The following is a 12,341-nucleotide window of genomic DNA, read 5'->3' as shown; positions in this document are numbered from 1 at the left end:
GCCTTGCTTTAAAGGGAGATTCCTTCAGACCTTGAAAGATCCCTCATCATTTAGAATTTCTCCATTATATTTAAAAGTAGCAATGAAGGAGCCCTGATTGCAGAGTGGTTAAAGCGCTTGACGGCTAATGGAGATGTCAGTGGTTCAAAAAACCAGCGACTCTGTGGGAGAAAGTTATGGCAGTCTGCTTTTGGAAAGATTTATAGCCTTGGAAACCCTACGATGTTGCTATGAGTTGGAATCAACTCTACGGCAGTGGGTAGCAAGGAAGGTAAAAAACAAAACCAAACCTGTTGGGAATCCCACTGTGGGTACCGGGTCACGGGGCTCTATAGGACAGAGTAGAACTGCCCCATAGGGTTTCCAAAGAGTGGCTGGTGGATTCAAACAATGAAGGTAGGTAGCACCTTAATTTCATTAACTTTTATCAGCTAACACTTTATTGTGGATAAGTGAGAAGCATCAGAGTCTTTTTTAACTATTTATTTACTGTTTTGATAAGGACAGAGAGGAAAAAGTAGCCTTTTTTTTTTTTTTTCCTTTCTCCTCCTGTATACAGATCTAAGAAAATTCACTTATAGGAGCTCCAGTTCTTTTCAAACAGACTCCCTCAAATCAAATTTTTCTCTTATGATTTTAAGAATTAGCTTCAGTAGGCCCAGCAGGACTGGCTTTTGCCTCAGGCTTGATAAGCCCACCCAGAACTGTCAGAGGTTAAGCTCTGGACTGCAGACTCTGCCCGGGAGGATTCAGCAACAACAGAAAGCCTTGCCCCAGTGGAGCTTCTGAGAGTTCCTTTCTCTCTCCTCTCACTTCTCTTGAAGATCTGGGGAATGTTTCGTTTCTCCTAATTTTCCCTGTCTTCCCTTACCTTGCCTCCCAACAATTATGCTGTTCAAAAAATTCCAAATGAAAAGACCTTTCTCTTTCCTCTCGGGAAGATAGACTAGCTCTGAAGAGCTCTGGAAGCCTGGAAGTTTGGTGAAGGATTTCTCTAAGCGGAATCCAAGAAACAGGAGGGATCCTTTAGCTCAGGAATCTTAGCTCAGATGCCCAAGACGTCTACAGAAAGAGGAAGGAAGAACCTGATGGAGTGAAAAACAGAAGCATAGTGAGAAAAACCAAGACATTGGGCTCTCTAATACCCTAAACCTGCTTCTTGTATTCCCTATTTTGTTTTCCTTAACTGCTATCTTCCTCACTCCTCTTCTTGCCCCCAACCCAGTTGGTTACCAAGTTTGTCAATCCCATCCTAAAATGTTTTCCTCAAATTTCCCTACCTTTGCTTGCCAGCTGCTCCTAACTTCATCCAGGTGCAGAAAGAATGGTCACAGCAACCCTTGACCACATTGCTGACCCCAGGTCCCCCCGCCCCACATGACAGGAAGCATTGTTCTACAATGGAGATCATGTCATTGCTGTGTTTACAGTCCTTCTGTGCTCCTCACTGCCTGCACTGCTCATCTCAAACAGCCGAGCACTACAGAGAGAGTTGGTTACGCAGTGGGCCCTCTTTCTGCATGCTTACGTCCCAATCTTTCCTCACCTTACTCCTAACTAGGTAGTTGTTGTTAGGTGCCGTGGAGTTGGTTCCTACTCATAGCGACCCCACATACAACAGAAGGAAACACTTCCCGGTCCTGAGCCATCCTCACTATTGTTGTTATGCTTGAGCCTATTATTGCAGCCACTGTGTTAATCCGTATCCTAACTATGGTCCCACTCATCTTTTTGATGTTCCCAACACTGCGGGACCCCCCTCTGCCCCTTGTTGGGTCACATGCTTGTTTGTTCTGTAGAACAGTGTGGCTCTATGGCTCTCTTGGTACATAATGGTCACTGACTCAATTCTGGAATCATCCTGAACTTTCATCTTTATCTAACATCCCACATCAAGTCCGTTATGAAATTACATGAGTTCTACCTTCAAAATGTTCTTTTTTGCTGTGAATTCAGTGCTGTTTCCAGCATAGTAGACCATATGGTTGTTGGATCCAAAATGGCCTATGCCAGTCCATTTTAGCTCACTAATGCCTAGGTTTGAACCTATCCAGTGACTATGAGAGAAAAGACCTGGAGACCTGCTCCCAATAAGATCATTTTAAACACAAGTTTGTTGAAACTTGTGATATACCCACACAATGACATTGTCACTGGTTAAAGAGATAAACTAAAAAAAAAGAAAAAGAAATTAAACTTCTCCAATAGTAGACATCTTTCCTTTTTTTCTCTTTTTGTCTCTGAGTTTTACTGTATCAGGTATATGTTTGATATTGTGACTTAAACATGACATCCACCATGTTCATTCATTTTTTCACATTCTCAGTCAAACAGCAGGAGGCACTGTGCTGGGTAGCATGAAGGGTAAAAGAGAGCTGTGTTCACTCTTCACATTCTTTTGGATTGCCCTGTACAAGGGGGTGTGGAAATAGTAGGAATTAAAGGTGCTAGGGTTGTCCCTGGGTGATGTGAAGGGTTAACGAGCTTGGTTGCTAACTGGAAAGTTGGAGGCTGGAAGTCCACTCAGAAGAAAGTCTTCACGATCTACTTCTGAAAATCAGCCAATAAAACCCATATGAAGGACAGTACTACTCTGACACACACATGGGGTCACCATGAGTTGGAATCAACTGGACAGCAGCTAACAACAAAGGGGCTGGAGGAAATTCAGAGAATTTTATCAACAGTGACAGTAATATTAGCACTGACTGAACTAACAGTTGGAAACCCTGGTGCGATAGTGGTTAAGAGCTACAGCTGCTAATCAAAAGGTCAGCAGTCTGAATCCACCAGGTGCTCCTTGGAAACTCTATGGGGCAGTTTTACTCTGCTCTATAGTGTCGCTATGAGTTGGCATCGACTAGACGGCAGTGGGGTTTTTTTGGTTTGTACTAATCAGCTAACTGTTTAAAATACATCTGATTTATCAGGCATTGTGCTAAAAGCTTTGTATCCCTTGTTTTCATAGTGGTCCAAAAAAGATCTTATTATTATCCCCATTTTATAGACAAAAAAAACTGAGGTTTTACATAACTTAAGCAACACACCTAGTCATCCAGTTAGTGTCAACACTTGAAAACGACCTGAGCTCTGTTTGGCACCTGTGTCGATGTTCTAAGATTACATCTGAAAACGGAAAACACGGGGGCTGGAGCGGAAAGAGCAGGAATCTGAAAACCAGACAAGGACAACAGTTACTGAGGGGGCTCATGGTAAAAACCTGAAACTATTTTTATTGTTTTAAATTTTTGATTATTTTTTCATACTGATGGTAATGTTGAAATCTTGAACCAAGACTTACCTTCTTACCCAAGTAAAGAGAAAATATTTGGTGTCATAGTTGGAGATGATTTTTTTTGTCATATCCTTTTTCTCTAGCTTGCTTCTTTCCTTCCTTCTGCTGTCCAATATTGATGCATGGTACTTCCGTATGTGATCAAAAGCATATGGAATTTTGAACTTATTGACACTGTTCTGTTAAAAATTACATTTAGAAGCATGTTAAAAGGTCACCTTTCTGGTTACTTATTTCTTGACACTTTGCTAGCACGGACTGTAGCCTCGGTTCATTAGTCAAGGATATTAACAGCCAGGGTTTGGCTTTCTGGGGTCACGTGGTGCAGTCTGGGCCCACACATATTTCTAAGGCTTGTTACCATCTTTATTCCTTAAGAATTTCCCATTAATCTCTGCCTGAGAAGTGCAATAATAGGTTAGCCATCAGATACAAATCAGAACCATTTCTACAAGTATCTTTAATAGCGTTCATTAGTTCTGGCTTATGTTTTAAGGGAAATGAAGGTGGGGGAGGTAAGGGCCCCCCTCTCCAACACGGAACCTTTTCTTCCTCAAGCATCTCATCTTGGAATCACTGAAATTAAGACACTGAGAATGTGCCAAATCAAAACGCAGAAAATGTGCTTCTCCTGTGGAAATGAGGGCTCCTAGAATCCTTTTTTTTTTTCCCTGCAGGTAGGGGCATCATCTTTGATTATTGTCAGATTTTACAACACATTGTTCCCTTCCAGTCCACAGGGCAAGAGGATCCTGCAAATGGACAGGTAAACGTTGGTCTTACTGACTAAAAAAAAAAAAAAAAAACGGAAGGCACCCAATATTAATAACAGCATAGAAAATTGTTTACCTAGCTTGGGTAGTTTGTGTGTACAGACAGGATGTATGGGGTGAGTGTGTGGATGTGTCTCTGTGTGTGTGTTCCCCCCTCTCATTTGGAAAGAAAATATCTGAAGATCTGTAAATGCATTGTATGGTTTTTGTATGCAATATTAGTTTATTTCTTGGCAGAGACCCAAATCTATTGTGGCGAGAAAGTAATAGATGAACTAACTAAGGACTCAGACTTACTGGCTAGTGTCCAAGAAACATTAAAAAATTGAGTACTGAACATAACAAGTAGGAGGGTGCATGCAAATTTAGATGTCTTATTGGGAACAGCACATTTATTAATATATTAGACTTGTAGACGTGAGGGTGTTTTAATACCTACTCAGAAATTACTCATGGGTCGGCTTCACAGAAATATCACTTGCGTAACTGTGAGCTTTCAGAAACAGTGCCAGCTCTGAGTGAGCAGCGATGGACTATTGTAAGGAAAACTGGGAAACGGGTGAAATATGCCATTGCCATTATCAAGACATTACCTTTGTTCTTATCCTCTCAGAATTAATTTATTGAATGCCTATTATATGTCGGATCTATTATAAGATGCTGAGGAAGCAATACAGTAATGTGATTAAAAGCATACCATACTAAGTTTTTTTTTCTTTAAAGTAAGGTTTGTTGAAGTAGAATTTATATACAGTAAAATTTACCCTTTCTAAGTATATAGTTTTTTTTTTTTTAAGTATACAGTTTGATGAGGTTTGGCAAATGTATACATGCATGCAACTACCACCACAATCAATGTGTTTCCATCATCCCAGAAGTTCTCTGCTGATTCTGTTATCAGTGCCCTCCCCTAACAATGTTGATTGTCTTTGCTTATTCTTCTTTGCCACCTGTACATTTTCCACAAAGTCCCTTTTCAAATATTCTGTCCAGTTTTTAAAGTGGTGTTTGCCTTCTTTCAATTAAATTGTGTTCTGAATTTAAACAAAGATGCATTTTCCTCATCTGTTAAACAGAGGTAATGCCTACCTCACAGTTGTGGTTGTTTTTGGTCAATGTGTGAAAATGTGTGAAGGTAAAGTGAAATAGTGTATATATAAATGTTTAGCATGGTGCTTAGTACACTGTAGATGTTCTTCATATGATAACTATCATCTATTGTTCTTGTTGTAAGACACAACTACTTTCCTAAGGGGTTTATCGTCTAGTTAAAAATCAATGTCTTTCTTTTTCTCCAAGTAACATTCCACCCTTTCCCATTCGTCATCTTACCTGAGCCTCAATTAACTTTTGATAAAGCCCTAAAAGATAACTAAGGCATCGGATGGCAATGGTTACCCCTATAATCCCTCCAGGGCTATCTGCATTGAAGAAAGAGCTGTGTTAGTGGAAGGTCAGGTTGGGGAAGTTGGTTTGTTGTTAGATGATTTCTATAGTTGCTTCTTAATTTGTGGGCTTGTAGCTTCAGAGAGGGGCCCTCGTGGCACAGCGGTTAAGAGTTGGGCTGCTAACCAAAGGGTCAGCAGTTCAAACCTACCAGGTGCTCTTTGGAAACCCTATGGGACAGTTCTACTCTGTCACATAGGATCTCTATGAGTCAGAGTTGACTCAACAGCAACAGAAACTTCAGAGAAACGATGAATTTGAAGACCACGTTCTGAGACGGCAGAGCCCAGGGGTTTTATAGGATCCTTGAGGAGGGCCATGGACGACTGAGGACAGGAAACTTCATTTTCCTTAAAGTTATGGATAGAATAAAAAGGGAAGCCATAATGGCCAAAGAAGAGATGAAAAAAAATACTAACTTCTGCTAGCGATTTACAAAAAAAAAAAAAAGTATATATATGTATTTTATATATTTACTTATGTATATATATATCTCCCTTGCCTTTGAGTTGATTTTGACTCATGGCAACTCCATGAAGGTCCCTGAATGATGCAAATGATTTGTGCTGGGCTACTAATCAAAAGGTTGGTGGTTCAAAATCAACCAGCAGCACCATGGAAAAAAGTCCTACCGATCTGCTTCCATAAGAGTTATGGTCCAGAAAGCATTACGGGCCACAGCTGTACTCTGTAGTACACGAGGTCCACATGAGTGATTAGGGAATGCAACAAAACAATACCGAACAACTCTTCGTTGTTGTTGTTGTGTGGTGTCAGGCCTATTCTGACTGGTAATGACCCTTTAGGACAGAGTAGAACTGCCTCATAAAGTTTCCAAGGAGCAGCTGGTATATTCAAACTGCCAACCTTTTGATTAGCAGCCTGAGCTCTTAGCTACTAAATTAAAGTCTGATAAGTGACCTTGACAATATAATAAAGTGAAAATTCTTATACTTTGTTGATTGAAGTGTTAAATTGATAAAATGATTTTGGAGACAAATTTTGCAATGATGAAAAACAATGAAGATGTCTGCTTCCTACAACCCAGTAACGTCACTTGTATGCATCTACCTGAGAGAAGGAGTGTATCCTTTCACCGTATTTATTCAGCCTGTGTGCTGGGCAAATAATTGGAGAAACTGGACCATACGAAGAAGAAGGCAGCATCAAGATAGAAGGGAGACTCATTAATAACATGGGATATGCAGATGAGATGATATTCCTTGCTGAAAGTGGAGAGGACTTGAAGCACTTACCGATGAATATCAAAGACTAAAGCTTTCAGTATGGATTACACCTCAACATAATAGAAAACAAAAATCCTCACAACGGAACCAATAAGCGACAAAATCATGATAAATGGAGAAAATATTGAAGTTATTAAGGATTTCATTTTACTTGGATCCACAGCCAACGCCCATAGAAACAGCAGTCAAGAAGTCAAAAGACACATTGCATTGGCCAAATCTGATGCAAAAGATCTTTTTAAAGTGTTAAAAAGCAAAGGTGTCACCCAAGCCATGGTGTTTTCAATCCCTTCATATGCATGTGAAAGCTGGACAATGAATAAGGAAGACTGAAGAAGAACTGATGCCTTTGAATTACAGCATTGGTGAAGAATATTGAATATACCATGGACTGCCCGAAGAACAAACAAATCTATCTTGAAAGAAGTATAGTCAGAATGGTCTTTAGAAGTGAGGATGGTGAGACTTCATCTCCTGTACTTTGGACATGTTATCAGGAGGGGCAAGTCCCTGGAGAAGGATGTCATGCTTGGTAAGGTAGAGGGACATTGAAAAAGGAGAAGACCCTCAAAGAGATGGATTGACACAGTAGGTGCAACAATGGGCTCGAACACAGCAATGATTGTAAGGATGGTCCAGGACCAGGCAGCGCTTTGTTCAGTTGTAAATAAGGTCACTATGAGTCAGAAGTGACTCGACGCCACCTACCAACAACAACAAACTTGAGATAAATTTTCTTTTACTGTGAGAATGCATGTTTATGGGTACTCATTGCAGAATTATTAATATGTACAACATTCTGTTGATAAATATATAATCATTCTCTGCTCTCTACTTATAACTTTAGCCTTCGTTTTTCTATAACCTTTTCAAGAAATTTACCATGACCCTGTTATGAATCAGTGTTCTTATCTACCATGTGTTGGGAGCATCAAAACCACCCAGAGATGTTTCTACTACCTTAGTAAATTCAGTGTTTTTCACAAGACAATCTGCACTCCACAGGCAAATTTTAAAAGAGTCTACAAGAAGTCTTTAAGGAGCAAATTGGGAAATTTAGATAATTTCTTGCTGAAGTGCTTAATATCTGGTAATATGAGTACTTGAAATGCCTTTGAAATGCCAGTTGGGAAAGAAAAGAATTAAATTTTGCTAAAATAAAACCTTGATTTTACCAGAGCCCTCAAATAAACAGTTTGTACCCTTCGGTTCCCTCTCAGAAAGGAGGGAATAACCACATCATGAGTTTGTATTAAGTACTGGTCAAAGAGTAAACCCTGGAATCAATGTCTTCAGGAGCATCTCCTCTACCTTTTACATTTCCACCTGGGGACTCAGGTAACGATTATGGGCATCTAGTGATTTAATGGTAAGCTGAGGTTTTACAAGCACCGCAACGATTGAAAAGACTTGGTTTTGCTCAATGTGTTGTCTAATTAAACAGGATAATAAAAAGAATTCAATACCATGATTGAAACAATAAATTCCGGATTTGGGGAAGTCATCTCTCAGTTACCAAGAATACTTAATTGTGTTACACATATCCATTTAGCAAAACTTCAAAAAAAAATGCATCAATGATAAGATTGTCAAGCCAATATATTCATACATTGTTAGACCCAAAATACATTGTGAAATATTGTTGCCAAGAAGGGAGAAATACCCATGTTATTTCACATAGTAATTCCACTTCTAGCTCAAAAAGGATAAAAACTATATTCTTTAGAGATGTTTGTTGCAACATTATATTAAATAGCAAAAAACTTTTTAAAGAAAATATTACCCCAAAGTTTGGGATCGATTGAATTACTGAGGACATACGATTAGTTGAATATTATTCAGTAGGATAAGTTAAAGGCAACACATCAACAAAAATAAAGACAATGACAAGTGTACAAATGCTGTTTCTATACTATGATTATAATAATCCCAAATTTATAAATCAATGTGAACAAGAATTTGGGGGAAGATGGAAACAGTGGTTTGTTCTGTGGGTGTTTCAGGGTTATGGATGAAATTTTTTTTAGCATCCTATTACTCTTTTTTTTTTTTTTTTTGCTGTTATTATTTTTAAAGAAAGAAACTTAAATAGAATATCCTATTCCTTGAGTACATTGATTTATTTAGGACTATGCTTCATCCCCCATCATTAGTTTGTCAGCTGGTCATATTGTGGTGGCTTGCTTGTTGCTTTGACAGTGGGAGCTATGCCGCTGGCATTTCGAATACCAGCAGGGTTGCCCATGGTAGCCAGATTTCAGCAGAGCTACCGGCCTGAGACAGAATGAGAAGGAGCTGGGAATTTACTTCTAAAAAAATTGGCCCGTGAAAGCCTTATGAATAGCAGTGGAAGACTGTCTGTTATAGGGCTGGAAGATGAGCCCCCCAGGTTGGAAGGCACTCAAAAGATAACTGGGGAAGAGCTGCCTCCTCAAAGTAGAGTTGACCTGAGTGACGTGGATGAAGTAAGCCTTTTGGGATCTTCCTCTGATGATGTGGCACCACTGAAAATGAGAAGAAACAGCTGTAAACGACAATTAATAGTCAGAATGTGGACTGTACAAACTAAGAACCTAGGAAAATTAGAAGTCATCAAAAATGAAATGCATAAACATCTACGTCCTAGACATCAGTGAGCTGAAGTAGACTGGTATTGGCCACTCCGAATTGGACAATCATATGGTCTGATATGCCAGAAATGACAAATTGAAGACAACAACAACGATGCTTCATCTCTACATACAGTGGCCAATATTACAGTGTGTTTTCCGAATATATTTAGAACTGAAGGAATTCACATTCTTTACAAAGTGGCCCCAATTACCGTGCATAAATCACATCTTTTAATAAAGGAAGGCATCTTTTCTTTCTTTTCCTTCGGTCTCCAGCTTTTTTCCAGCGAGTGGGAAGACCTATGTAAGGTATGTCTGCACTAACTTACTCCCCAGGACTTCAGTGAAGCATTCCCTGATTTGCGTAATCTGAACAACCTTAAAAAAGAAATGAATAAGAACCCGAAAAAGTGGACTTCTGAGCCGGAAGGGTTTTCTTAAGCTCCTCTGGCTCTAATTGTTACATGCAAATTGTTCAATAAATAACGTTGGCCGTAAAAAGAAAAGATATTAATTAAGAAAAGGATTTAGGCTGACTCAGTCTCATACATGAGACAAAAGGTTAAGTAAATGCCAGGGCCGCTGTGCCTCTTCAAACAACGAATATTAGTTTTAGAATCATTAATGTCTGCTTAGAAAACAGAGTCATATTGGAGACTTCTATGCCAAAATAACCAAGGCCAGAGCTGCTTCTTTTCAATCTGAAGTGAAATTATCCTCCAACGGAGGGGCTGAATGTATGCAATTAAGACTGCTAGGTAAGACAACAGGGACTGGCACTTTTAATATGTAGCCAAATTGAGATCACGTTTTTCCTTGAGCGGAGTTACTTGCACTGTTAATATGTGTCCGCAAGGACTGGATCATTTTGCCGAGGAAAAGCAGGGCGGACTGGTGCTGGGAAGCCATCCCAGCTTCTGATGCGGTTAGAGAGCTCTCCCAAGTGTCTGCCAGGACTGGGCAGGGCTGGTAGAGACGTGGCTGGGATAGCCGTTGCCCACAGCCCAGGAATAGTCCTTCTAAGAGCAGGAAAAAACGTCTGGCGAGTAAGACAGTTTGTGAGCACCTCAGTATCTCCAGCTAGTTAAGCCTTTAATATTTCCCATGTCAATCTGGAAGTTCTTTGAGTTAGACCGTACTCTGTAGTCACCCTTTTGAATAAGTTCCTCCTTTAATCACATTTCTTGCTTCTCGTCGGATGGGTGCTCTGCTGAAACGGAAGTGAACCAAAAGGAGAGCGTTTGCTGCTGCTTGCATTTTGGTAAAGTTTATAAAGGTAAATTATATTGCTTTTATTTTTAGGGAATTTTCCAAACACCTGGGACATTTCAATACCCCCATCAAGCCAAAATAAGCCTTTTAACACAAACGCTTCCCAAATATAACCATAAATGATTCGTATTTACGTATCTGGGGAAGCGATGTATGATGTTTGAATTCTAGAATGGAAAGGGTTTTGTTCTGGCGGTGAATTGCTTTGTAATTATTGGTAATGTTAATTTGTATAGGGCATATATTTAAAAAGTAATTTTTTAAAAATCCTCTTAAGTCCCTGTCGTGTGTAATGTCCGTGGTGCTAAAAATGACTGGTATAACAAATGCCTTTTGCCTCAACTTCTGTTTCTCCAAAACCCTAAATAAGTACACTCATTTAAAAGACAAGTCAATTCTTTGCATCTAATACATTGATCTTTATAATGGTGGCTTCTGAAATCAGATTTTTGTTCAGCCAGATAAGAAAATGTTGTTGTTGTTAACTGCCATCAAGTCACCCCTGACTCAGGGCCACCCCATGCATAATGGGACAAAACGCTGCCCGGTCCTGCACTATCACCATGGCTGGCCACAGTTTAGACTGTTGTGATTCAAAGGATTTTAACTGGCTGGTTTTTGGAAAGGGTTAAGAGCTTCGCTGCTAACCAGAAGGGTCAGCAGTTTGCATCCACCAGCTGCTCCTTGGAAATCCTATGAAGCCATTTCTACTCTGTCCTGTAAGGTTGCTATGAGTCAGGATTGACTCCACGGCAACAGGTTTGGTTTTTAAAAATTTTTTTGGAATTAGATTGCCAGGCCTTTCTTCTTAGCCCTTACTAGTATGGAAGCTTCACCATAGCAACACGCAATCCTCCACTGACAGACAAGTGCATTGGCTGGGAATTGAACCCGGGTTTTTTCCTGCATGGAAGGTGAGAATTCTCCCACTGAACCACCAATGCACCCAAATATGGAAAATAAAGGCCTGTAATTCCAGCTGGAGCCCATTATTGGTTAAAGTGGCTTTCAAGGGTGTTCACTTTTTATTCTGGAGGATGTCCTAAAATGGAGCAAGCGGAGGGATGAGAGACCACAGCAGAGAAGAAGAAGGAGAGGTCTGGCTAGGTGTCAGTACCTCCACTACCTGCCAGAGCAAGTTCAGTGAGTAATTTCACCAGGTCCTGCCCCAGTTTCCTCACTTTGAAAATTAGATAATACAGCCTGCTTCTATTCTGCCATTCTAATACTGTTCTCAATTCGCAGGAGTGCTTTATGAGATTAAAGAAAATGCATAAGGAAACAAAGCAATAATAAAAGAGTCAGTTGGTGGAGAAAAAATAATTTAATGTGAGATGGTTGAAATATCTTTTAGAAGAAAAGTGTGATGAAAATTCAGAACACTGTTAGTTTTTGTGTCCTAAATGGCTAATCATGAATTTGATAGAGACTATTCTTTTTCTCCTTATAAAGCCTTTACTGAATGCTTAATTCAATTATCCTAATTTCAACTTCAATAAATATATACAAGTATATAATTATAATACGAGATATGTATATATAGTATATAAGGAACCCTGGTGGTACAGTGGTTAAGCACTGGTCAGTGGTTTGAACCCACCAGCTGCTCCATGGGAGAAAGATGCCACAATCTGCTTCCATAAAGATGACAGCTTTGGAAGCCCTATGGTGCAGTTCTACCCTGTCCTATAGGATT

Source organism: Loxodonta africana, chromosome 26, assembly GCF_030014295.1.
Source record: "Loxodonta africana isolate mLoxAfr1 chromosome 26, mLoxAfr1.hap2, whole genome shotgun sequence".
NCBI classification, from domain to species: domain Eukaryota; kingdom Metazoa; phylum Chordata; class Mammalia; order Proboscidea; family Elephantidae; genus Loxodonta; species Loxodonta africana.
Note: the sequence above shows the minus strand (reverse complement) of the source record.